Source organism: Piliocolobus tephrosceles, chromosome 3, assembly GCF_002776525.5.
Source record: "Piliocolobus tephrosceles isolate RC106 chromosome 3, ASM277652v3, whole genome shotgun sequence".
NCBI classification, from domain to species: Eukaryota; Metazoa; Chordata; class Mammalia; order Primates; family Cercopithecidae; genus Piliocolobus; species Piliocolobus tephrosceles.
In genome coordinates, this window is record NC_045436.1 from 70,417,888 (window position 1) to 70,442,557 (window position 24,670).

The 24,670-nt window shown below is 36.5% G+C and overlaps 1 protein-coding gene across 1 annotated transcript in view; it reads left to right on the forward strand.

Annotated features, from left to right (window-relative positions):
* Positions 1-24,670, forward strand: part of CCSER1 (coiled-coil serine rich protein 1) — a 1,475,466-nt gene that overhangs the window by 441,055 nt on the left and 1,009,741 nt on the right. The window lies entirely within an intron of this gene.

Below are 24,670 nucleotides of genomic sequence, written 5' to 3' on the forward strand. Positions count from 1 at the left end.
ATATTAACTGGTTATTTTGCTCATTAGTTGATGCAGTTTCTTCCTAGGCTCGATGGTCTTTACATTTTGGCATGTTTTTGCAATGGCTGGTACCGGTTGTTCCTTTCCATGTTTAGGGCTTCCTTCAGGGTCTCTTGTAAGGCAGGCCTGGTGGTGACAAAATCTCTAGGCATTTGCTTATCTGTAAAGAATTTTATTTCTCCTTCACTTATGAAACTTAGTTTGGCTGGATATGAAATTCTGGGTTTAAAATTCTTTTCTTTAAGAACGTTGAATATTGGCCCCCACTCTCTTCTGGCTTGTAGAGTTTCTGCCGAGAGATCTGCTGTCAGTCTGATGGGCTTCCCTTTGTGGGTAACCCGACCTTTCTCTCTGGCTGCCCTTAAGATTTTTTCCTTCATTTCAACTTTGGTGAATCTGGCAATTATGTGTCTTGGAGTTGCTCCTCTGGAGGAGTATCTATGTGGCGTTCTCTGTATTTCCTGAATTTGAATGTTGGCCTGCTCTGCTAGGTTGGGGAAGTTCTCCTGGATGATATCCTGTAGAGTGTTTTCCAATTTGGTTCCATTTTCCCCCTCACTTTCAGGCACCCCAATCAGACGTAGATTTGGTCTTTTTACATAATCCCATACTTCTTGCAGGCTTTGTTCATTTCTTTTTCTTCTTTTTTCTTTTGGTTTCTCTTCTCGCTTCATTTCATTCATTTGATCCTCCATCGCTGATACTCTTTCTTCCAGTTGATCGAGTCGGTTACTGAAGCTTGTGCATTTGTCACGTATTTCTCGTGTCATGGTTTTCATCTCCGTCATTTCGTTTATGACCTTCTCTGCATTAATTAGTCTAGCTGTCAATTCTTCCACTGTTTTTTCAAGATTTTTAGTTTCTTTGCACTGGGTACGTAATTCCAGCTTTAGCTCTGAGAGGTTTGATGGACTGAAGCCTTCTTCTCTCATCTCATCAAAATCATTCTCTGACCAGCTTTGATCCGTTGCTGGCGATGGGCTGTGCTCCTTTGCAGGAGGAGATGCGCTCTTATTTTTTGAATTTCCAGCTTTTCTGCCCTGCTTTTTCCCCATCTTTGTGGTTTTATCTGTCTCTGGTCTTTGATGACGGTGACGTACTGATGGGGTTTTGATATAGGTGTCCTTCCTGTTTGATAGTTTTCCTTCTGACAGTCAGGACCCTCAGCTATAGGTCTGTTGGAGATTGCTTGAGGTCCACTCCAGACCCTGTTTGCCTGGGTATCAGCAGCAGAGGTTGCAGAAGATAGAATATTGCTGAACAGCGAGTGCACCTGTCTGATTCTTGCTTGGGAAGCTTCCTCTCAGGGGTGTACTCCACCCTGTGAGGTGTGGGGTGTCAGACTGCCCCTAGTGGGGGATGTCTCCCAGTTAGGCTACTCAGGGGTCATGGACCCACTTGAGCAGGCAGACTGCCCCTTCTCAGATCTCAACCTCCGTGTTGGGAGATCCACTGCTCTCTTCAAAGCTGTCAGACAGAGTGGTTCGCGTCTGGACAGGCCTCTGCTGCTTTAGCGGAGCCCTGTCCCCAGAGGTGGAGTCTACAGAGACAGGCAGGTTTCCTTGCGCTGCTGTGAGCTCCACCCAGTTCGAGCTTCCCAGTGGCTTTATTTACCTACTTAAGCCTCAGCGATGGCGGGCGCCCCTCCCCCTGCCTCACTGCTGCCTTGTGGTTAGATTGCCGCAGACTGCTGTGTTAGGAAGGAGGGAGGCTCCGTGGGCGTGGGACCCTCCCGGCCAGGTGTGGGATATAATCTCCGGTGTGCCGGTGTTACAGCGCAGTATTGGAGTGGGAGTTACCCGATTTTCCAGGTGTTGTGTGTCTCAGTTCCCCTGGCTAGGAAAAGGGACTCCCTTCCCCCTCGCACTTCCCAGGTGAGGCGATGCCTCGCCCTGCTTCAGCTCTCCCTGGTCGGGCTGCAGCAGCTGACCAGCACCGATTGTCCGGCACTCCCGAGTGAGATGACCCCAGTACCTCAGTTGAAAATGCAGAAATCACCGGTCTTCTGTGTCGCTCGCGCTGGGAGATGGAGACTGAAGCTGTTCCTGTTCAGCCATCTTGCTCCGCCCCTCCTTTGTCTCTTTTGATCTTTGATGGTTTATAGTCTGTTTTATAGGAGACTAGAATTGCAACCCCTGCTTTTTTTTGTTCTCCATTTGCTTTGTAGATCTTCCTCCATCCCTTTATTTTGAGCCTATGTATGTCTCTGCATGTGAGATGGGTCTCCTGAATACAGCAGACTGATGGTTCTTGGCTCTTTATCCAGTTTACCAGTCTGTGTCTTTTAATTGGACCATTTAATCCCTTCACATTTAAGGTTAATATTGTTATGTGTGAACTTGATCCTGCCATTATGATATTAACTAGTTATTTTGTTCATTAGATGATGCAGTTTCTTCCTAGCCCCGATGGTCTTTACATTTTGTCATGTTTTTGCAATGGCTGGTACTGGTTTTTCCATGTTCAGTGCTTCCTTCAAGGTCTCTTGTAAGGCAGGCCTGGTGGTGACAAAATCTCTAGGCATTTGCTCATCTTTAAAGGATTTTATTTCTCCTTCACTGAGGAAACTTAGTTTGTCAGGGTATGAAATTCTGGGTTGAAAATTCTTTTCTTTAAGAATGTTGAATATTGGCCCCCACTCTCTTCTGGCTTGTAGAGTTTCTGCCAAGAGATCTGCTGTTAGTCTGATGGGCTTCCCTTTGTGGGTAACCCGACCTTTCTCTCTGGCTGCCCTTAAGATTTTTTCCTTCATTTCAACTTTAATGAATCTGGCAATTATGTGTCTTGTAGTTGCTCTTCTCGAGGAGTATCTTTGTGGTGTTCTCTGTATTTCCTGAATTTGAATGTTGGCCTGCCCTACTAGGTTGGGGAAGTTCTCCTGGATGATATCCTGAAGAATGTTTTCCAGCTTGGTTCCATTTTCCCCCTCACTTTCAGGCACCCCAATCAGACGTAGATTTGGTCTTTTTATATAATCCCATACTTCTTGCAGGCTTTGTTCATTTCTTTTTCTTCTTTTTTCTTTAGGTTTCTCTTCTCCCTTCATTTCATTCATTTGATCCTCCATCACTGATACTCTTTCTTCCAGTTGATCGAGTCGGTTACTGAAGCTTGTGCATTTGTCACGAATTTCTCGTGTCATTGTTTTCATCTCTGTCATTTCGTTTACGGCCTTCTCTGCATTAATTATTCTAGCTATCAGTTCTTCCACTCTTTTTTCAAGATTTTTAGTTTCTTAGCGCGGGTACGTAATTCCTCCTTTAGCTCTGAGAAGTTTGATGGACTGAAGCCTTCTCTCCTCTCATCAAAGTCATTCTCCGTCCAGCTTTGATCCGTTGTTGGGGATGAGCTGTTTTCCTTTCGAGGGGAGATGCGCTCTTATTTTTTGAATTTCCAGCTTTTCTGCCCTGCTTTTTCCCCATCTTTGTGGTTTTATCTGTCTCTGGTCTTTAATGATGGTGATGTACTGATGGGGTTTTGGTGTGGGTGTCCTTCCTGTTTGTTAGTTTTCCTTCTACCAGTCAGGACCCTCAGCTGTAGGTCTGTTGAAGATTGCTTGAGGTCTACTCCAGACCCTGTTTGCCTGGTGTCAGCAGCAGAGGCTGCAGAAGATAGAATATTGCTGAACAGTGAGTATACCTGTCTAATTCTTGCTTTGGAAGCTTCCTCTCAGGGGTGTACTCCACGGTGTGAGGTGTGGGGTATCAGTCTGCCCCTAGTGGGGGATATCTCCCAGTTAGATTACTCAACGATCAGGGACCCACTTAAGCAGGCAGTCTGTCCCTTCTCAGATCTCAACCTCCCTGTTGGGAGATCCACTGCTCTCTTCAAAGCTATCAGACAGAGTTGTTTGTGTCTGCAGAGGTTTGTGCTGCTTTTTTGTTTTGTTGTTGTTTAGCTGTGTCCTGTCCCCAGAGGTAGAGTCTACAGAGACAGGCAGGCCTCTTTGAGCTGCTGTGAGGTCCACCCAGTTCCAGCTTCCCAGCCGCTTTGTTTACCTCATTAAGCCTCAGCAATGGCGGGCGCCCCTCCCCCAGCCTCGCTGCTGTCTTGCCGTTAGATCTCAGACTGCTGTGCTAGCAGTGAGGGAGGCTCCGTGGGCGTGGGACCCTCCCGGCCAGGTGTGGGATAAAATCCCCTGGTATGCCTGTTTGCTAAGACCCTTGGTAAAGCGCAGTATTGGGGCGGGAGTTACCTGATTTTCCAGGTGTTGTGTGTCTCAGTTCCCCTGGCTAGGAAAAGGGATTCCCTTCCGCCTTGCACTTCCCAGGTGAGGTGATGCCTCGCCCTGCTTCAGCTCTCGCTGGTTGGGCTGTAGCAGCTGACCAGCACCGATTGTCCGGCACTCCCTAGTGAGATGTACCCAGTACCTCAGTTGAAAATGCAGAAATCACCTGTCTTCTGTGTCGCTCGCGCTGGGAGCTGGAGATTGGAGCTGTTCCTGTTCGGCCATCTTGCTCCGCCCCTCCCCATATTTTTAATTTTAAAAGTTATTCCTTCATACGTATTTTGGTATTACTTGTATTTTTTAAAGTCCATATTGTTCATTTATTTACAGTAGCCAACTGACAAATAAAGCACCTGCTTCTGTGTGAGCACCAAAAATATTTTAGATCTATCAATTCATAGTTCATAAAACACTAAATTTCATGTCATTTTTGCTTGTCTCCCAAATTTCTTAGAAATTACCTAATTAAAAATCTTTATTTATAAGTGTCTTCTTTTTTGCTGACATTCTGTGTACGACATAGTATATTATACTATGAAGTCAATGAAGAATATAGTTTTTTTAAATTTAAAAAATGCATTTTACCTGAGCAAAATTTTATAGAATTTGATGGTTTCTCTCTTTGCATCAGCACTGATATATTTTAGAACAAATTGGTTAGTTTTTCTTATGAAATTACATTGCTTGTTTTTTTTTTTAATGAATCTTGCAGTTATTTAGCTTATTTACACTGGCATTATAAATATTATTTAATGTAGTGCCATATAACTTGTAGAAACACATTAATTTTTAAACTAAATTTGTAGGATGTTATAAGCATTATGAGGACAGGTATAACATCTACTTTGTTCCCTACTATGTACCAGAACTCAGCACAATTCTTGGTGCATAAAAGGCACTCAGTAAATATCTTTGAACTATAAATAACAATAATAATTTAAATAAAATAGAATATCATAATAACATTTTGTTGTTTTTTTGTAGTATATTAACCAAATCATTTCCAGCAAACTACAGCTACATAAATAAACATTTAATATAATAATTTCTCTCTCCAAATATCACAAACTTTTAATGTCTAAAGAATGTTTTTTCTCCCTTATCATGCAGGAATCTCCAGGGAGGAGCTGAAAGTATTTCCTAGAGACTAGTGAGAAATTTGCTCATTTAGAATTTCAAGTTCTTATTTTCTACTATGTCCTCCCCCCAAATTTTTTATTTGTCTCCTGCCTCTAAATTTTTCTCTATTTATACACCACTCCGTGGTTCATCACTTTCTCCTTACTCCTTTCACTTTTGTTCACTCCCTTTTTAAATTCCATTCACGATTCAATTTAGTCATCAGTTGTCAGTGATGTCTCAGATGACTTAGTTAATTTTATGTTGCTATGACAAAATTCTGCAGACGGAGTAATTTAGAATGAAGAGGAATTTATTTCGCTTAAATTTCTGGAGGCTGTGAAGCCCAAGAGCATGATACAGGGACCTGGTAAGTGATTTGATTCTGTGGCATTCCATAGTGGAAGGTGGAAAGGCGTAAGAGGGTGAGGGAGAGAGTAAGAGATAGAGAGAAAGGAAGGGAGGCTCAACTCATGCTTCAATAGGATGCTACTCTTGAGATAACAAACCCATTCCCTTCCTCAAAATGGGGACAGAACCCTCCTGACCTCATCATTTCTTAAAAGGTCCCACTTCTCAACACTGTTGCATTGGGGATTAAACTTCCAATACAGGAACTTGAGGGTACACATTTAAACCATAGCACCAGTCATGCTGTTAGCATGTGGAATTACATCACTGTAATAAATACCCGATGCAAACTTTAAATGTACCCTCAATGTTACACAAGCCTCTATGTATCGTCATTTTTCTCTCTTTTACCTTATAGAATAAAACAAATATTTACTATCCTCAAATGTTTTTTTTTTTTTTTTTTTTTTCTATTTCTGTTTTTACTCTTAATTCTATTCTTGTGTGTTTGTAAATGCCTTCATTCTACTTTCACATTTAATAAATGGTTTGGCAGAAAATATTTTTCTTAAGAATTTTGAAATCTTTGTTACTGTCAAGAAGCCTGATTACATTCTGTTTCCCTTTCCTTTGTTTATACACTTCTGTCTTCACTCTCATTCTCTGGAGGCTCTGCTGTGACTATATTTGCTTTAAGCATATCTGGATTTTTTTTTTTTTTCAGTGTATTGAACATTAGGGTAAGCCCTTTTACTCTCAAGATGCAGTTTTCATATCTCTGAAATTTTGTTGTATTGTTTCTCAGATACGTTCCCTCTTTCTGTTTTCCCTCTTCTTTGTTTCTAGTTCCTGGGGTGGTCAATGTTTTTGCTTACTAGATTGATAGTTTGTTTTCTTCCTGCCTGTATTTCATTTGTTTGCTTTTTTCCTACTCTCTAAGAGATTTGATTGACTTTCCAATATTTGCTAATGGCTTTTTAAAACTAGATTTTGTTTTTTGCATTAGATTTAGCTTCACAGCAACATTGAAAGATGGTACAAAAATTTCCCATATGCCCCTCTGTTCCCACTTACCACAGACTCTCCCACTACCAACATCTGGCACCAGTATGGCTCAGTTTTTAACTGATAAACCTACGTTGACACATCATTGTCACCCAAAGTACATAGTTTACATTACAGTTCATTAATGTTCATTTTATGGGTTTTGATAAATGCGTAATACATGTATCTACCATTGTACTAACACAGGTTAATTTCACTGCAACTATGAATCTTCTTTTTTCTACTTATTTATCCTTCCCTCCACTCACCCTCAACAACCACTGATGCTTTTTCTTTTCCATAGTTTTGCCTTTTCCAGAGTATCATATAGTTGGCATTCTACAGTATGTAACCTTTTCAGCTTGCTTCTTTCACTTCATAATATTCATTTAAGTCTCCTCCATGTATTTTCATTCTTTGGTAGCTCATTTCTACTTAGCACTGAATAAAATTTTATTGTCTAGATATACTACGGTAGATTTATCAATTCACCTAATAGAATTAGGTTGCTTGGTTGCTTCCAAGTTTGGCAATTGTGAATAAAGTTTCTATAAATACTTGTGTGAAGGTTTTTGCATGAACCTAGGTTTTCAACTTTGGGATGGTAAATACTAAGTAGTGCAATTGCTAGATCATATAGTAAGTAAGAGTAGATTTAGTTTAGTATGAAACTGACAAACTATCTTCCAAAATGGCTGTACCATTTTGCATTCCCACTAGCAATGAATGGGAGTTCCAAGTGCTCCATATCCTAACCAGCATGTTGTGTTATCAATGTTCTGCATTTTGGCTATTTTAGTAAGTACATAGTGGTATCTCATCTTAATTTGTAGTTTCTTAATAACATATAGTATTGAGCATCTTTTTATATGCTTATTTCTTGTCTGTGTATCTTTTTATTGACGTATCTGTTTAGATCTTTTTCTCAGTTTTAGATTAGGTTTAAAATGGGGTTGCTGCTCTTCTGCTAGAAGTAGGAGGTGACTTTTTTCCAATATTTTCTCTGAGAACTTGGTAGAGTTCCTAAGGTAAAACTCATAAAAATGTGAAGAACCTCTTATGAGTGAGTGTCCCTGGATTTTTTAACTCTCATAATTGTCCACACTGATTACCTAACAATTTGTCAGTTATAGTTGAGGGATTTTTTGTTTTGCTTTTTTCCACAGTAGTAGTTCCCACAGAGGTTTCTGTTTGTGGATTTATCCTTCAATAAGTTTTTATTCCCTAATTTTGTATGTCTATCTCTCCACATTTTAGGGCATTGGTTTGCCCTTTGACCTAACTTCTCCAATAGTTCTAAAAAGAATTGTTTATTTATTTATTTTTTACTTTGTTCAGCTTTTAAATTGTTCGTCAGATGAAGTGATGACTTCCAAACTTTTTACATGCTGGCCTGGAATCCAAAAGTTCCAATACTACTTATTTAAAAAAAATTTTGTATCACATTTTTTAAGAGTTCCTTTGAACCCCCAAATGCTAATAAATTGAGATCATTTTCTGGGTTAATAATATTTCTGTAGGGAAGAATTAACTATTTATTTTGACAAATAATTTTTATTTTATTTCATGTCAGTGCAGCTGAGATTTCATGTTTATGGCATACAGTCACCTGTCAGTAGCTCTATTTAATGTTATTGCTTTCAATAACTAACAATATTAATATTTATTGTCTTGTGAAGCTTCGTACTTTCAAAACATTTAAAATATTTAATCCAACTGGGAAGTACTGCGATACAGTAGAAACTGAACTGATTTAGAGTATGTCAAATGTGGATTAGACTCGTGCTGCTATTTACAGATGACAATATCTAAGACTAAATACCCTTTCATACAACTTGTGAATAAAATATAAAATATAATTACTTTGAGGATTTGTAAGAAGTAAAAGTTAGTATGTGTGATTTATTATATTAGTTTTATACTTCTGTAATAAATTATCACTGATTTAATGGGTTAAAACAATGCAAATTTATTTTCTTTTTATTTTATAGTTCAAAATGTTAACATGAGTTTAAACTGGGCCAAAATCAAGGAGTCAGCAAGACCACTTTTCTTTCTGCAAGCTTTAGGGGACAACTTATTCCTTACCTTTTTGAACTTGTAGAGGCCACCTGTATTCCTTGACTCATGGCCCCTTTCTGCCATCTTGAAAGCCAAAAAAGCCAGGCTAAGTTTTTGTCATATCATGGCACTCTGACTCTACCTTTTGCCTATTCTCTAAGATAATTTTTTCAGAGTTATCATAAAGAATATTTTTAAGAGTTATCATTCTCTTAGAGAATAGGCAAAAAATAGGATCAAAGAGATATATTTAAGGACTCATATGATTACCTAGGACCTCTCCAATATCCAGAATATTCTCCCATCTCAAATTCAGCTGATTGCCAATGTTAATTGTATCTGCAATCTTAATTCCCTTTTGCCATGTAGCAGCCTATTTACGAGTTCCAAGTATTAGGACATGGTCATATTTGGTGGGCCATTGTTCTGCCTATAAAAGTATCTAGGAAAATATTGATATAGACTATCAATAAATGGACACTATTCATTCAATAAAACATTTGTTAAGTAATTAATTTTATAGGTTGTATCTACTTCAGAGGAACCTTGAGGTAGACATGGTAGGTACTACTCTAGCTTTCCAACTATTTGAACTATTTTAAAGCATTGGTACTAATGATAAAAGAATGCAAATCATAATATTCTCTACATATTTTTAGTGCTTATAGAGTATATAAATATGATGTTGTCTATGATTGCTTCTTTACTAAAACGAAAGATAATTGATTCAAGCTGTTTTAATCAATAAAATAAATAATATCCTAGCTACTTAAAATGATTTATATTTTTAAATTATAAAACTAAGAAAAAAGGGTAATACTTATTTTTAATATCAGGTCACATAGAATGATAATTTTTTTTTGCATGCTACATTGCAGGTGTGTCATTGTTCAAATCATCTTGTTATTATACAGAAACTGACATACTCCAACTAACATTTTCAAGGGCTTTGTTTGATTGTGTATAATGCAGGTCTAGCAGCTCTACTAGTATTCTTGCAATCAACACAGTCATTTTGAACAATGTGAGGTGATGACTTTACTAAGTGTTCTCTAATCTAACTTTGTTTTCCCTATGGGAGCAATTATTCTACAAAATGACAAAGCAGCAAGGGCAAAAATCTAGCCACCAATGACACAAAATCACTGCTTTATTTCATAGTTGGGATTCTTGATCTCATTAATGGCCTGGAATTGCATGACAAGCTTTTCCATTTAGACAATTAACATATTAATCCACTTCATGTAGTATCCATCTGCTTATATGTAATTTTTCAGAAAGATTTTCCATACCTCCTTGCACTCATGGCCTGTAGCTATTTTCAAAAGCAATATAATCACTAGATGGTGTAAAACACTAATATAAAGTACCTGGGGGCAGTTACTGGCCTTCAGAAATGAAAAATTACAGACAAATCATTTTATAAATCTTTGAAACTCAGATATTGAGGAATAGTATTGGGTAATTCATTTTCCAACTCAGTTAATTCCATGGTTGGCCTGTTGTGCAGTTTGACAAGTCAAGACTTCTTGTTGAGACTGGAGAGTAATTTCATTCATAGCCAAGAAGGATTTTTTTTTTTTTTTTTAAAGATGGCTAAAGTCGTATATAGTTCTATAAACTGAGGTATTATATAGATATTCTCTTATCTTTTTTGGCAGTCTAGAGCAAAATCCGTAGTTAGTAGTAAGTGAAAATAAAAAAGGATAAAAAAGAAAAAGGCCACATCTTAGCAGTTCTTAGAAAAACTAATTATTATTTAGCAAATGAAATCAACTTTGCTTTACCTTACCTAGATTTCCTGATGAATGATAAACAGGAGAGGCTGAGTTATATTACTTTTCAAAATATATGCATAGGAATATATGTAAATATATATGATGCCAGTGAATATTGTAAATGATATTATCTGTGGAATTAACAAATTATTTCCAAAGCTGAAATACCACAGGTCATTTCCAGGTTTTCCATCTTACTAATTATGTGACCTCAGGAAAGTCATTTTGCCTTTCTATACCTTAATTTCCTCATGTATAAAATGCAAAGCGTTGGCAACCAGAGAAATTTACCTCACTGTTAGTGTTCAGGGTTTTTATGGGGGGTCATGTACTTAAGTAGGCAGCCCCTGTGTGACTGACCTCAGCTACTCTGCTACTTTAAGCTCCCCTACCCTCAAGAGCAAAAATAAGCATTCACTGTAAATCGTATTGTTAGTGTAAACTATCTGATCAAACCGATATTGTGGCTTAAGGCCTCAGGCCTATAGAAATAATCTTACCAGGCAGAATATTCCAAGGGCTCAGAGCTCATTTCCTAGGAGCTGGCCCAGGGCCAGTGCTGAAGACAGGCTTTTCCTGGGAATATGCAGGGTTTGAGCAACTCTGATCGGTTAACATTTATGTTGCAAATTATATCTCAAAATAGTCAAGAACAAAGGCATAGACATTTGTTACAAACTCTTTACATTTCTTGTTCTTCTATGATAACACTATTGTAGCCTCTGTCAGTTAAAGGAGCCAAAGAGTATTTCTTTAATTTGAAAAAGCATTTCATTTAAATTAAGAGTTAGGATTTAAAACAGGATACTTTGCTTAACAGAATCCATGGGGGAAATTTAGTTTTGATTAATTGTGTATTTTATTTTAAAAAGGTTAACTAGAAAGACCTTTTTACTTACACTTCCTCATTGAAAATAATTCCAAAATATTTTAGGGTTATATTCTTACCTGAAAAACTCTGCTTGAATTTCTAATGCAATAAATTGAATAAAATATTTTTCATCCAGAAATTTTAATTCAAATGGTAACAAAATAAGAAACAAAGATGGGTTAATAAATATATAGTAGGATACATATTTTAATCTATAATACTAAATTACAGATTGTAGTATCTCAAAATTACCCCATTAGCTATTATTACAATACTATAGGTGAATGAATCAGCACTAATCTCCAAAAACACTGATTGAAGAAATCCCTTTAAACAATTTAGCTACGAGCACATATAAAAGATAAATTATAATATTTCATGCAAGGAAAAAAAGACTTTTAGTAAGCCAATTCAATAATTTATTTTTCTTCAGGACATTCAGTAGGAAGATAGAATGATGAAATGATCACTGTGAGACAGAAAGAAAGGAAGACTTGGTTAAGATCTGTGTGATTACTTTCTACTTAATGCAAATTTATACATAGTTAAGGGGTGTGTGTGTGTGTGTGTTAGTGTGTGTATCTGTGTGAAATATATATATTGCACAGTTCTTATTAATAAATTATTTAATTAGCATCTAAATTGTCAAGAATTATTTTTGGGGAAATCCCTTTAACAGAAATAACTTAAGTTTTGAAAACAAAAAATATGGGTCCTGTGTCTGCCTCCTGCTCTCTGTGTGACTCTGATCAAAGTATTTACCTCCATTTGACAAAGTATTTTGTACCCTCAGTTTACTCATCTGTAATTTGAGTTGAGTTTTTGCATGGGGACTATTTGGTCCCTTGAGAGAGAACTTGTTGTAAATGAAGATGAATTTAGACAAAAAAGCTTCATATCAGTGCAGAGCCTTGATTTTTAGAGGAAAGGAATGATTTTTTTTTTTTTTTTGAGTTTTTGACAAGAGTGGTGGCAATGTACCATATGTGAGATTACTTTGATAGGACCGAGCAGGACAGATATTATCATAGGAGGACCAATTGATGAATTTCATTAGCTGAGTGATTTTTTTTTTCTTATTCTTTTAGTGTATAGAAATCCCATTTCTGCATTTCTTGGTGGGACAAGAATTGATAAAACATGGATTACATGTGAATAATATTACTACCTACCTCAGCTGTTGCTTTCCGCTCTCTCACCCCCAAGAGCAAAAATAAGCACTCTCTGAAAATCGTATTGTTAGCATAAACTATCTGATCAAACTTGTATTGTGGCTCAAGGCAGAATACTCCGAGGATTCAGAGCTCATTTCCCAGTAGCTGGCAAAGGGCCAGTTCTGAAGACAGGCTTTTCCTGGGAATGTGCAGGGTTTGAGTAACTCAGGTCTGTTGAGTGAACCTTTATGTTGCAAATTATGTCTCAAAATAGTCAAGAACAAAGGCATAGATAGTTGGGTGACATGTAGTATTGCTACTCCACATGATTAGTATAAATCAAAGTAAATAATGACTGTAAAAGCACTTTATAAACCCTTAAAACTAAATACATGTTAAAATAATCATTGTTTATCAATCAGTTAACACCAACATACAATCAAACACAGGTTCTCAAGAATGACTTTTATATCGTTATGTGTGAGGTGAACTCCTTTGACAGGGTTTTCTCTCATTCTGTTCTCTTAGCTGTGGTCCGCTTGATCAAATAAGTAATTCAAATGCAATAATCTGTAGGAGACATGAATATTTAAAGTAACCCTTTTCAGGTATCCCTATATTGATGATTACCTTCACACTTTAAAACATCGAGAGTGAAGTGGAAAATTGATCCAATTACCTGACTAATTCATGCTTGAGAAAAATTATAGTTTATTGTTTGGTCTATGAAAAATTGACTAATATTATAAACACGCTACTTTTAACTCACAAAATTACTTATATTGATATACTGATCTGTAGTCCGAAGAAGAATCATTACTAATAGCATTTTTCAGTTCTTAAATACATTCAGTTTGTTATGTCTGCGTTAAATTTATTTTTCATTGGGGTTAATATGTCTTGTTTTATTTTACCTCAAATTAACCACGCCTACTACACCACCTTCTACTCAATGGTTTTGTGAGTCCGTTAATTATATTACATTATTTCACATTTTAAAAATTTGTGGATATGTTTTTTGTTTTTTAAGACAGAGTCTCACTCTGTTGCCCAGGCTGGAGTGCAATGGCACTATCTAGGCTCACTGCAACCTCCGACTCCCTGGTTCAAGCTATTCTCATGTCTCAGCCTCCCGAGTAGCTGGGATTAGGGTGCCCGCCACCACGCCTGGCCAATTTTTGTATTTTTAGTAGAGATGGGGTTTCACCATGTTGGTCAGGTTGGCCTCGAACTCCTGACCTCAGGTGATCCACCCGCCTCGGCCTCCAAAAGTGTTAGGATTACAGGCATGAGCCACCACACCCGGCCGATTATGTTTTTTAAATTGAGGTATACTTTTGTGAATTCTGTATAAGAATACATTTCAGAAATACAGTTTTATAGATATTTTAAAAAGGAAAAATATGCTTTCTGCCAAAAGTGCTAAAATGTTAACCTGTATCTTAGTGACGACTGAAACTTTAATTTTTTTGCAGGGAAGTATCCTTAGTTATTGATTTTCAGCCAAGCTTGTCTCTATCTCAAAGGTCACAATTTTCAAACGAGAATACATTTCATGTAGTGTTTTAGCACATCTATTTTTAGTGTCAGCTAAAAGCAAGAGGTTAAAAATCAATCATGGATGAAAATATTCAAGGAAAAAAAATCTTTTTTTCAAATATGAGAGTCTTATAAATATAATTACTTTAGGGATAAAATGTAATTCATGTTATCTTTGAAATATGCAGCAATTTAATTTTAATTGGAACATATTATTTTTCTTATTAATATCCAATAATATAAAATGTACAATTTAAGAGAAAAAAGTTGTATCAAGATTATAATTGTGCAAATTAATTCAAATGTCACGGTGGTATGCAGAATTCTAAGCTGAACACCAAGAACTCCATTCCCTGGTATACATACCCTATGTAATTCCCTAGGACTGTGAAATAGGATGGCTTTCACTCTCTGCGGCTGAGTTATGTTATAAAGCTACAGGGATTATGCATGTTTAATTAATGTCTCAAATCATTGATCTCAACATAAGGAGATTATCTAGTTTTGCTTGATCTACTCATAAAAGCCTTTAAGTCTGGGCCTAGAGGTCAGACAAAGATAAAGTCAGAGATTCCAAGCATGAAGACTTGACATGGCTTTGCTAGCTTGGAGAAGAGAAACCACACGACAAAGAATGAAGGTAGCTTCCAGTTGCTAAGAGCCAGCAAGGAAAAGAGAACCTCAGTTACACAAACCTCAAGGAAGCTTAACTCTGCCAGCAACAGAAAGGGCTTCGAGGTGAATTTCTTCTTCAGAAACTCCAGAAGAGAAGCCCACCCAGACAATTTGATTTGGGCCTTGTGATACTTTGAATAGAGAGCCCAACTACTATATGCCAGACTTCTGACTTACCAAATTGTTAGCTAAAAATTTGGGTTTTGTTTTAAGGCACTAAACTTGTGATAATTTGCTTTGAAATGATAGAAGACTAATGTACTTCCTATATATGCCATCTAACACAGTACTTAATAGCACGTTGTTAATATTGAAACTAAATATAATCCAATTAATTGGAAGTATATCTCAAATAATATATCAGACTATGAAGTATGTATTTAAGCATATTTTAGTTTGATTTTTAAATTTAAACTCTCAAGCAGATTATAAACATTTGACAAAATCTTTTTTTTTTTTTTAAAAACAATTTAATGGAATTTTTTTATATTAAAAACTTTTGGTCTTTGAAAGACACCATTAAGAAAACTAAAATGAAAGCCACATAATGCAAGAAGATATTCACAATACATTTATCTTGCAATAGACTTGTATCCCGAGTGCTCAAAGAATGCTTATAATTTAACAAAAAAACAATTCAATTGAGAATGAAAAAAGGAGTTGAGCAGACCCTTAACCAAAAATGATATCTGATTGACAAATAAGCAGGTGAAACATTATTACATCATTTGTCATCAAGGAAATAAAAATTAAAGCCACAGTGAAACATTACTATGAAGCTATTAAAATAGTTAATGTTAAATAAACTGGTAATAGTTAAGTGCTGGTGAGCATGTGAAACAGGTATCCTGGCTGGTGAAAATGTAAAATGGTACCAACAACTTGGAAAACCATTGGAGTTCCTCAAAATATATGTATTTTTAACAAAATCCTTTATGTACAGTAAAACTCCCATGATTCATTTAACATTATAGTTAAATCTTGATTAAACTATAACCTGCATTGGTATAAAAAGTAATAATGAAAGTGACAATAACAGGAAAGGCTTTTAAGATCTGTTTGTTTCTTTAATTGCTTGCATGTAAACAAATGATTCAACACATTCTAAAATGCTTTCTTATTTTTATAAACCTAGCTAATTAATATTATATGAAGAATTACTTTTACTTTGCCTATAACTAGAATTTGTAAAATTATATTTAAATATACATTATTAATACAGAATTTTGTTACTAGGTTGAATGACTTTTCTTTCATTTAATGCTGGCTAATGAAGTATAAACATGTTCCAAAAAAGTAACATAAGGGTGTTTGACTAAAAATGTTAATGATGAAGTGCTGATTTCTCAGCTCTGATATTTCTGTACTTATATCCACCCCAGCAGCATATTAATTCCCACTGAAATTCTGATTATTGATATTAATGATAAAAATAATTATCCTCTGTGTATGGTCTATTATGTGTCAGACACTGTGCTATGTGACATTATCTCATTTGCCTCTCGTAGTAATATCACAAAGTTTATTTTCTATTATTATCCAAATTTACAGCTGAAAAATAGGTGAAATTCAACATCAAATAATAATGTCTACTTAGATGTCCCACAAATATCTCAAATGTAATTATCCAGAGCAGTGGTCCCCAATCCCTGGTATCAGTCCGTGGCCTGTTAGGAACCGGACTGCACAGCAGGAGGTGAGTGGTGGGTGAGTGAGCATTACTGCCTGAGCTCCACCTCCTGTCAGATTAGCGGTGGCATTAGATTCATGCAAGCCCAACTCTACTGTGAACTGCACATGCGAGGGTCCTAGGTTGTGTGCTCGTTGTGAGACTTCAATGTACCCCCGCACCCCAGTTTTTTTCCCAAATTGTCCATGAAAAAACTGTCTTCACAAAACTGACCCCTGGTGCCAAAAGATTGGGGACTGTGGATTTAGAAAATAAGTGTTGCTAAAAAATAAGTTTAACACAGATCTATTATAATTTGCTAAAATTTAACTGTCAAAGAGTTGAAAACATGACCCTCATAAATATAAATGAACCAAGTCAGTGATTTGCATTCAACTAATTAATTAATGTGAGAATCAGAAGATGCTAAAACTGGTTCAAAGGATTATTAAAAGTACTGAGATTAATATAGTCAGTCAGGGAACATTCAGAATAATTTACTAATAGATGCATAATTGCTTAATATCCTACAGGGCTATGAACTATAACATTTGAGATTGTTGCCTCTAGCAGCCAGAAATAAATCATATCTATACTGGACAACATTTCTTTAGATTGCTTTAAATAAGAATCATTTGCATTGCTTTTGTAAAAGAATCACTTGCACTATTATAAGTGGAAGTTAATTTCACAAGTTGTTTATGTGTAAATTTTATACAATAGGAAGTTTTCCAGAAACCTTATCAGCAATGCTAATATGATGCTGTAGTAGGCAGAATAATGGCCTTCCAAAAATGTTTCTTCTCTAACTGTGAATATGTTACCATCCATGGCAAAAGAGAGTTTGCAGAAGCGATTAATTTAAGTATCTTCAGATAGGGTGATTATCCTGGATTACTTGCGTGGGCCTACTATAATCACAAGGATCCTTAAAAGTGAAACAGGGAGGCAGAAGAAAAGTTAATGCCGGAGTGCTCTAATGTGATAAGGACTGAATCACCATTACTGGCTTTGCAAATGATTGGAGGTCATGAGCCAAGAAATGTGCAGAGCTTCCAGAAGTTCAAAAAGGCAAGGAAATGGATAATCTCATAAAGAAACATAGCCTTGCTGGCACCTTGATTTTAGACCAGTGAGACCTCTGTCAGACTTCCGCTCTACAGAACTGTAAGATAATATATTTGTGTTATTTTAAACCACTAAATTTGTAGAAATCCATTAAAGCAACCATAGGAAATTAATAAAAATTCCTGGCCGGATGCAGTGATCATGCCTGTAATTCCAGCACTTTGGGAGGCCGAGGCGGGAAGATCACAAGGTCAGGAGATCGAGACCATCCTGCCCAACATGGTGAAACCACATCTCTACTAAAAATACAAAAATTAGCTAGGCATGTGGCATGTGCCTGTAGTCCCAGCTACTTGGGAGGCTGAAGCAGGAGAATCGCTTGAACCTGGGAGGTGGAAGTTGATACAGTACATGATTATTAAGAATTTGTTGACTGGATGAATTATTTAGGGTTGAATAAATATAACTTGTTTAGGACACATAGTTAATAAATTGGATCCTAGATTAAGCCTCTGTGCCTGTCACTACAACCTGTACTTTTACCACCTAAGTTGCTTTATTTCTTGTGTAGTCAAAAATAATATCCTTGAAATTATTTCCTTAGATTATTTTCCTAGATTCTCCACATTCATTCTTATAAGCAAATGATTTATAGTTGATATTATTTATTATTTGATTTTAATAAACTGGAAAAAATCAATTTCAGGCATACATTGAAGATATTGCAGGTTCAGTTCCAGATCACCGTAATCAAGTGATTATCACAGTAAAATAGATGTCATACAAATTGTTTGGGTTTCCCAGTGCTTATAAAAGTTATACTATACCATAGTCTATTAAATGTGCAATAGCATTATGTCTAAAAAAAAGTCCATATTTTAATTATCCATGCCTTATTGCTTAAAAATGTTAAGTCATCCAAATCATAATCTTTTGGCTATTGGAGGGCCTAATCTCGATGTTGCCGGCCACTGACTGATCAGCGTGGTTGTTGCTGAAACTTGGGTAGCTGTACCAGTTTCTTAAGACAAGCATCAAGTTTCTACCATGATTGACTCACAAGAGATTTTTCTGTATTATGTTATCATTTGATAGCATTTAACTGACACTCGAACTTCTTTCAAAATTGGAGTCAGTCCTCTTAAACCGTACTCCTGCTTTATCAATTGTTTAGGTAATACTCTAAATTCTTTGTTGTCATTTCAACAATGTTCACTGCATCTTTACGTGGAGTAGATTTAATCTCAAGAAAACATTTTCCTTGTTCATTTATAAGAAGCAACTTATCAAGCATTCAAATTTTGTTATACGATTGCAGCAATTCAGTTACTTCTTTAGACTCCACTTCTAATTCTAGCCGTCTTAATGTTTCGACAACACATGCAGTTATTTGCTCCCCTTAAGTGTTGAAGTATTCAAAGCTCCTCACCTTCCTTCTACAGCTTCCTGACCTCTTTCGTCCTTCACAGAATCTCATCTTGAATTGTAGCTCCCATAATTCCCATGTGTTGTGGGAGGGACCCAGTGGGAGATAATGCAATCATGGGGTCGGTTTCCCCCATACTGTTCTCATGGTAGTGAATAAGTCTCAAGATCTGATGGTTTTATAAGGGATTCCTCTTTTGCTTGACTTCATTTCTCTCTTGCCTGCCGCGATGTAAGACATGCCTTTTAGCTTCCACCATGATGGCGAGCACTCCCCAGCCACGTGGAATTTTGAGTCCATTCAACCTCTTTTTCTTTATAAATTACCCAGTCTCAGGTATGTCTTTATCAGCAGCATGAGAACGGACTAATACAACTGGTACGCAAATAAGCAGACTCTGTGTCATAGTATTCCAGTGTAGTTGAACTATTATTATAATGGAGTTCCTATCCATAAAATTGATTACAATCTAATATGGATTTGTGCAACAAGGCAAATATACTAGTAACTAAAATATAGGGAAAATATGCTACAGATGAATGAATGTATACAAATATGTGAGTCACAGGGAGAAATTACTCAATTAGGTGGAGGAGGAAAGCATTTATTAAAATTAGAGAGGTTGTCAGGGTGAGAGCCAAGTCTGAAGGATTTTTTGGGTACTGGTTTCTTTATTCTATTTTCTGTCACATGTTGAAAATTTTAATGCATTGCTGTCATCAGAAGGTGCATATGGGTTTATAATTTTTTTGTTCTTTAAGTTATAGATTTATTTGATTACAAAAGAGTTGCATGTACCAGAGATGGGTTATTGAAAATAGGCATTGTTTAAAATATGATAAATATTTTATTTGAAAAGTTGGATTCTTATGATTTATAAAAATCTGGAGAAAATGCAAGGCAAATATAACAGAAAATGAACATATATTTAAATTCCCCAAATATTCAAATATATCATTATAGTATGATGAAGACTTACATATTACTATTTTGTAATATGACAAATATCTATTCTTACATTTATTATGATAAAATGTTGCTATTCTATGAGTTCATTATATGAAGCCCTGACACGTTCCTCCCATTCTTCATCTAATATCTAATAATGACTACCTGTAAGGAGAAATAATCACTCATGTTGTTTACTTTTGCAAAATGTGCAGCCTCTTTCAGATAATTCAAAAAAATATTATCACATTCTATTTAAACTAGAAACTTTCTATTAAAATAAGTGAAGTGTAGTTAACAAAGCAGATTTCTTTTTATATATTTTGTTAGTTACTATTTCCCTTATTTTGAAAAACTTCAGATCGCTGGAATATCTACATTACAAAGTGGCCAGATTATGTGGTATCTGTAATCTCATTACCCTGTGGTGAAAACACTTAATTTTAGGCTGAGTGCAATGACTCATGCTTGTAATCCCAATATTTTGGGAGGCTGAGGTAGGTGGATCACCTTAGATCAGGAGTTTGAGACCAGCCTGGCCAACCTGGAGAAACCCCATCTCTACCAAAATTACAAAAATTAGCCAGGCATGGTGGCACATGCCTGTAGTCCCAGCTACTGGAGAGGCCGAGGCAAGAGAATCGCTTGAACCCGGGAGAAAGAGATTGTATTGGGCCGAGATCACGCCACTGCACTCCAGTCTGGGAGCCTGGGTGACAGAGTGAGACTCTGTCTCAAAAATAAAGAAGATTGACCAGGTACAGTATCTCATGCCTATAATCCCAGCACTTTGGGAGGCCAAGGTGGGCAGATCACCTGAGGTCAGGAGTTCAAGACCAGCCTGACCAACATGGTGAAACCCATTGCTACTAAAAGTATAAAAATTACCTGGATGTGGTGGTATGTGCCTGTAATCTCAGCTACTCAGGAGGCTGAGGCAGGATAATCACTTGAACTCGGGAGGCAGAGGTTGCTATGAGCTGAGATCACACTGAGATGCATGCCAGCCTGGGCGACAAGAGCAAAACTTGGTCTCAAAAAAAAAAAAAAAAAAAAAAAAAAAGATCAAATAGTTGTAGATGTGTGGTGTTATTTCTGAGGCCTCTGTTCTGTTCCATCAGCCTATGTGTCTGTTTTGGTAACAGTACCATGCTGTTTTGGTTACTGTAGCCTTGTAGTATAGATTGAAGTAAGGTAGCGTGATGCCTCCAGCTTTATTCCTTTTGCTTAGAATTGTCTTGGCTATATGGGGTCTATTTTGGTTCCATATGAAATTTAAAGTCGTTTTTTCCAGTTCTATGAAGAAAGTCAATGGTAGCTTGATGGGAATAGCATTGAGTCTACAAATTACTTTGGGCAGTATGGCCATCTTCATGATATTGATTCTTCCTATCCAAGAGCATGGAATTATTTTCCATTTGTTTGTGTCCTCTCTTATTTCCTTGAACACTGGTTGGTAGTTCTCCTTGAAGAGGTCCTTCATGTCTCTTGTAAGTTGTATTCCTAGGTATTTTATTCTCTTTGTAGCAATTGTGAATGGGAGTTCACTCATGATTTGGCTCTCTGCTTGTCTAATATTGATGTGTAGGAATGCTTGTGATTTTTGCACATTGATTTTGTAGCCTGAAATTTTGCTGAAGTTCAAGAAGTATTTGGGCTGAGACAATGGGGTTTTCTAAATATACAATCGTGTCATCTGCAAACAGAGACAATTTGACTTCCTCTCTTCCGATTTGAATACCATTTATTTCTTTCTTTTGCCCGACTGCTTTGGCCAGAACTTCTAATACTATGTTGAATAGGGGTGGTGACAGAGGGCATCCTTGTTTTGTGCTGACTTTCAAGGGGAATATGAACAGACAATTCTCAAAAGAAGGCATTTATGCAACCAGCAAACATATGAAAAAAAGCTCATCATCACTGGTCATTAGAGAAATGCATATCAAAGCCACAATGAGATACCATCTCACACCAGTTAGAATGGCAATCATGAAAAGTCAGGAAACAACAGATGATGGCGAGGCTGTGGAGAAATAGAAACACTTTTACACTATTGATGGTAGTGTAAATTAGTTCAACCACTGTGGAAGACAGTGTGGCAATTCCTGAAGGATCTAGAATCAGAAATACCATTTGACTCTACAATCCCATTACTGGGTATATACCCCAAGGATTATAAATCACTCTGCTGTAAAGACACATGAACGTGTATGTTTATTGGAACACCATAAACAATTGCAAAGACTTGGAACCAACCCAAATCCCTGTCAGTGATAGACTGGATACAGAAAATGTGGCACATATCCACCATGGAATGCCATGCAGCCATAAAAATGAATGAGTTCATGTCCTTTACATGGACATGGATGAAGCTGGACACCATCATCCTCAGCACATTAACACAGGAAGAGAAAACCAAACACCGCATGTTCTCACTCATAAGTGGGAGTTGAACAATGAGAACATATGGGCACAGGGAGGGGAGCATTACACACAGGGGCCTGTCACAGGATGAGGGCAAGGCAAGGGAGAGCATTAGGACAAATACCTAATGCATGCAGGGCTTAAAACCTAGATGATGTGTTGATAGGTGTAGCAAACCACCACGGCAAATGTATGGCTACATAACAAACCTGCACGTTCTGCACATGTTTCCCAGTACGTAAAGTAAAATAAAACTACATATATATATATATGTAAATAAAAAAAGAAAAAGTAAACACTGATTTTTAACTGACAGATTATGTCCCCCTAATTGCAGGCATTAGAATAATTTACCACTGTGGTAATGCTTGAAAGTTGGATTACGTTACAGACCTGTAAGAAGGCATTAGACTTTGAGTCAAAAGTATTCATTCATTGATTTGTTTGTGTATTTTGAGCAATTGTGGTTAATTTTGGGACTTCACTTGCCTTGCTATGAATAAAGTATATGTTCTTAGGATATATAAACTTGCATATTGTCTTAATCTTAGTATTTCGAATCATCTCTTACACACAGCCTACTTCTTTCTCTGTAACTGATGGTGATTAATTGCCTAATTACTTGCCCCATATGCTTCTTATTATTTTGTGTGTGTGTGTGTGTGCTTTTTTTTTTTTTTTTTTTTTTGCTTTCCTTTTTTTCATCTATTGAATTAGAGCAGGGGAATTTAAAGCTCCCAGACAATATGTTATGGTTCTTTGTATCCTCTGAAGTCCCTAATACAGCATTCTCTTCATACTGGGCTATGTGATATAGCTGGAGGTTTGAAGTTCAGAGGGTTTGGATTCAAATTCTGGCTCTATGTGTTAACTCTGTACACTTGAGAAAATTTCACTCTTGTTAAACTCTTCTATAATATCAGACTGGTGTGGTAAGATCAGTAGCAGTCTATGAGAATCAAGTGAGAACATTTGTACAAAATAATAGTATAAATTCCAGACAGCTATAATGTATACTGTAGAATTCTTCATGAGATAAAATGATCACGCTAAAGAGTATAATAACTTAAAAAAATAGACAGCCATTATTCATGCTTGCAAAAAGTTACTATCTCAATGTAACTTACTTTGGATTTGTTCATTTTTTAATCACATCTTAGGGAAACTAGATAGATTCTAACTCATTTAGTTTTTCCAGTTTAACTTTAAAAGAAAATAGAAAAAGCAAACAAGCAAACAAGCAAAAAATCCTGTGATTCTAATGCCACCAGTTAAATCATAGTGTTACTGGTGGAGGGTGTACGGGTTCTTGACATCTTGAATGAAGAATTAGACAAAAACACACAAACAAAGCAAGGAAAGAATGAAGCAACAAAAGCAGAGATTAATTGAAAATGAAAGAACACTCCACAGTGTGGGAGTAGGCCCAAGGACAGAGACTCAAGAGCCCTGTCACAGAATTTTTTGGGGTTTAAATACCCTCTAGAGGTTTCCATTGGTAACTTGGTGTATGCCCTATGTAAATGAAGAGGATATTTCCTGTCATAACTGAAGTGTTGCCATTTGATTTAGTTCTAGGAAGTCCTTAGGTTTCCTGCCTCCAGATTCTATTCTCTTGCCTTGATAGAGGCTCGTAAAATTCACCAAAATCAGCCCTTTCACATTGTATATATTGTTGTATATTTTCCCTGGGTGTTATATTGCCTTCCTTATACCTGAACTCGGCTTGGATGCTTCTCCTCTGTGTTCTTAAAACAAGATAGGTAATTCCAATTATGTGCCATATTATAATTTCCTTCTTATTGTACTTTCCTTAACTTTTTATTCTACAAGACTAAGAGATCTGTGAGTGAAGGGACCATGTCTACCTTGTATACTCATATATTCAAAATGACTAATTATATTCATCCCATAGTAGGATCTCAGTCAATATTTGTAAATCATATAACTGCAGATGTATAGCATAATTACATGTATGTGCAGGCCCGTTGTGAAGTGGTTTTATTTCAGAAGAAGGAAAATCTTTACAATCCAAATTTAAATTTAACCTTTGGAAGTTATGCTATGGAGATGTGGCTATTGGCATTCCCTAGGCAAATTCACCTAAGATTCCATTTTTTTTCCCTCCCAGAAAAGGGAAAAAACAACAACCTCAAACCAACTTAAGAAAAAAGGTGTTTTATTTTCTCTTTTAGCTGATAAGTAAAGGATACTGTATGGTTTAAATGAAGTAATCATGGCTCAGACTCCCCTCTCCCCATGTGTTCTCTCAGATTCTCAAGTAGGCTTTCTTT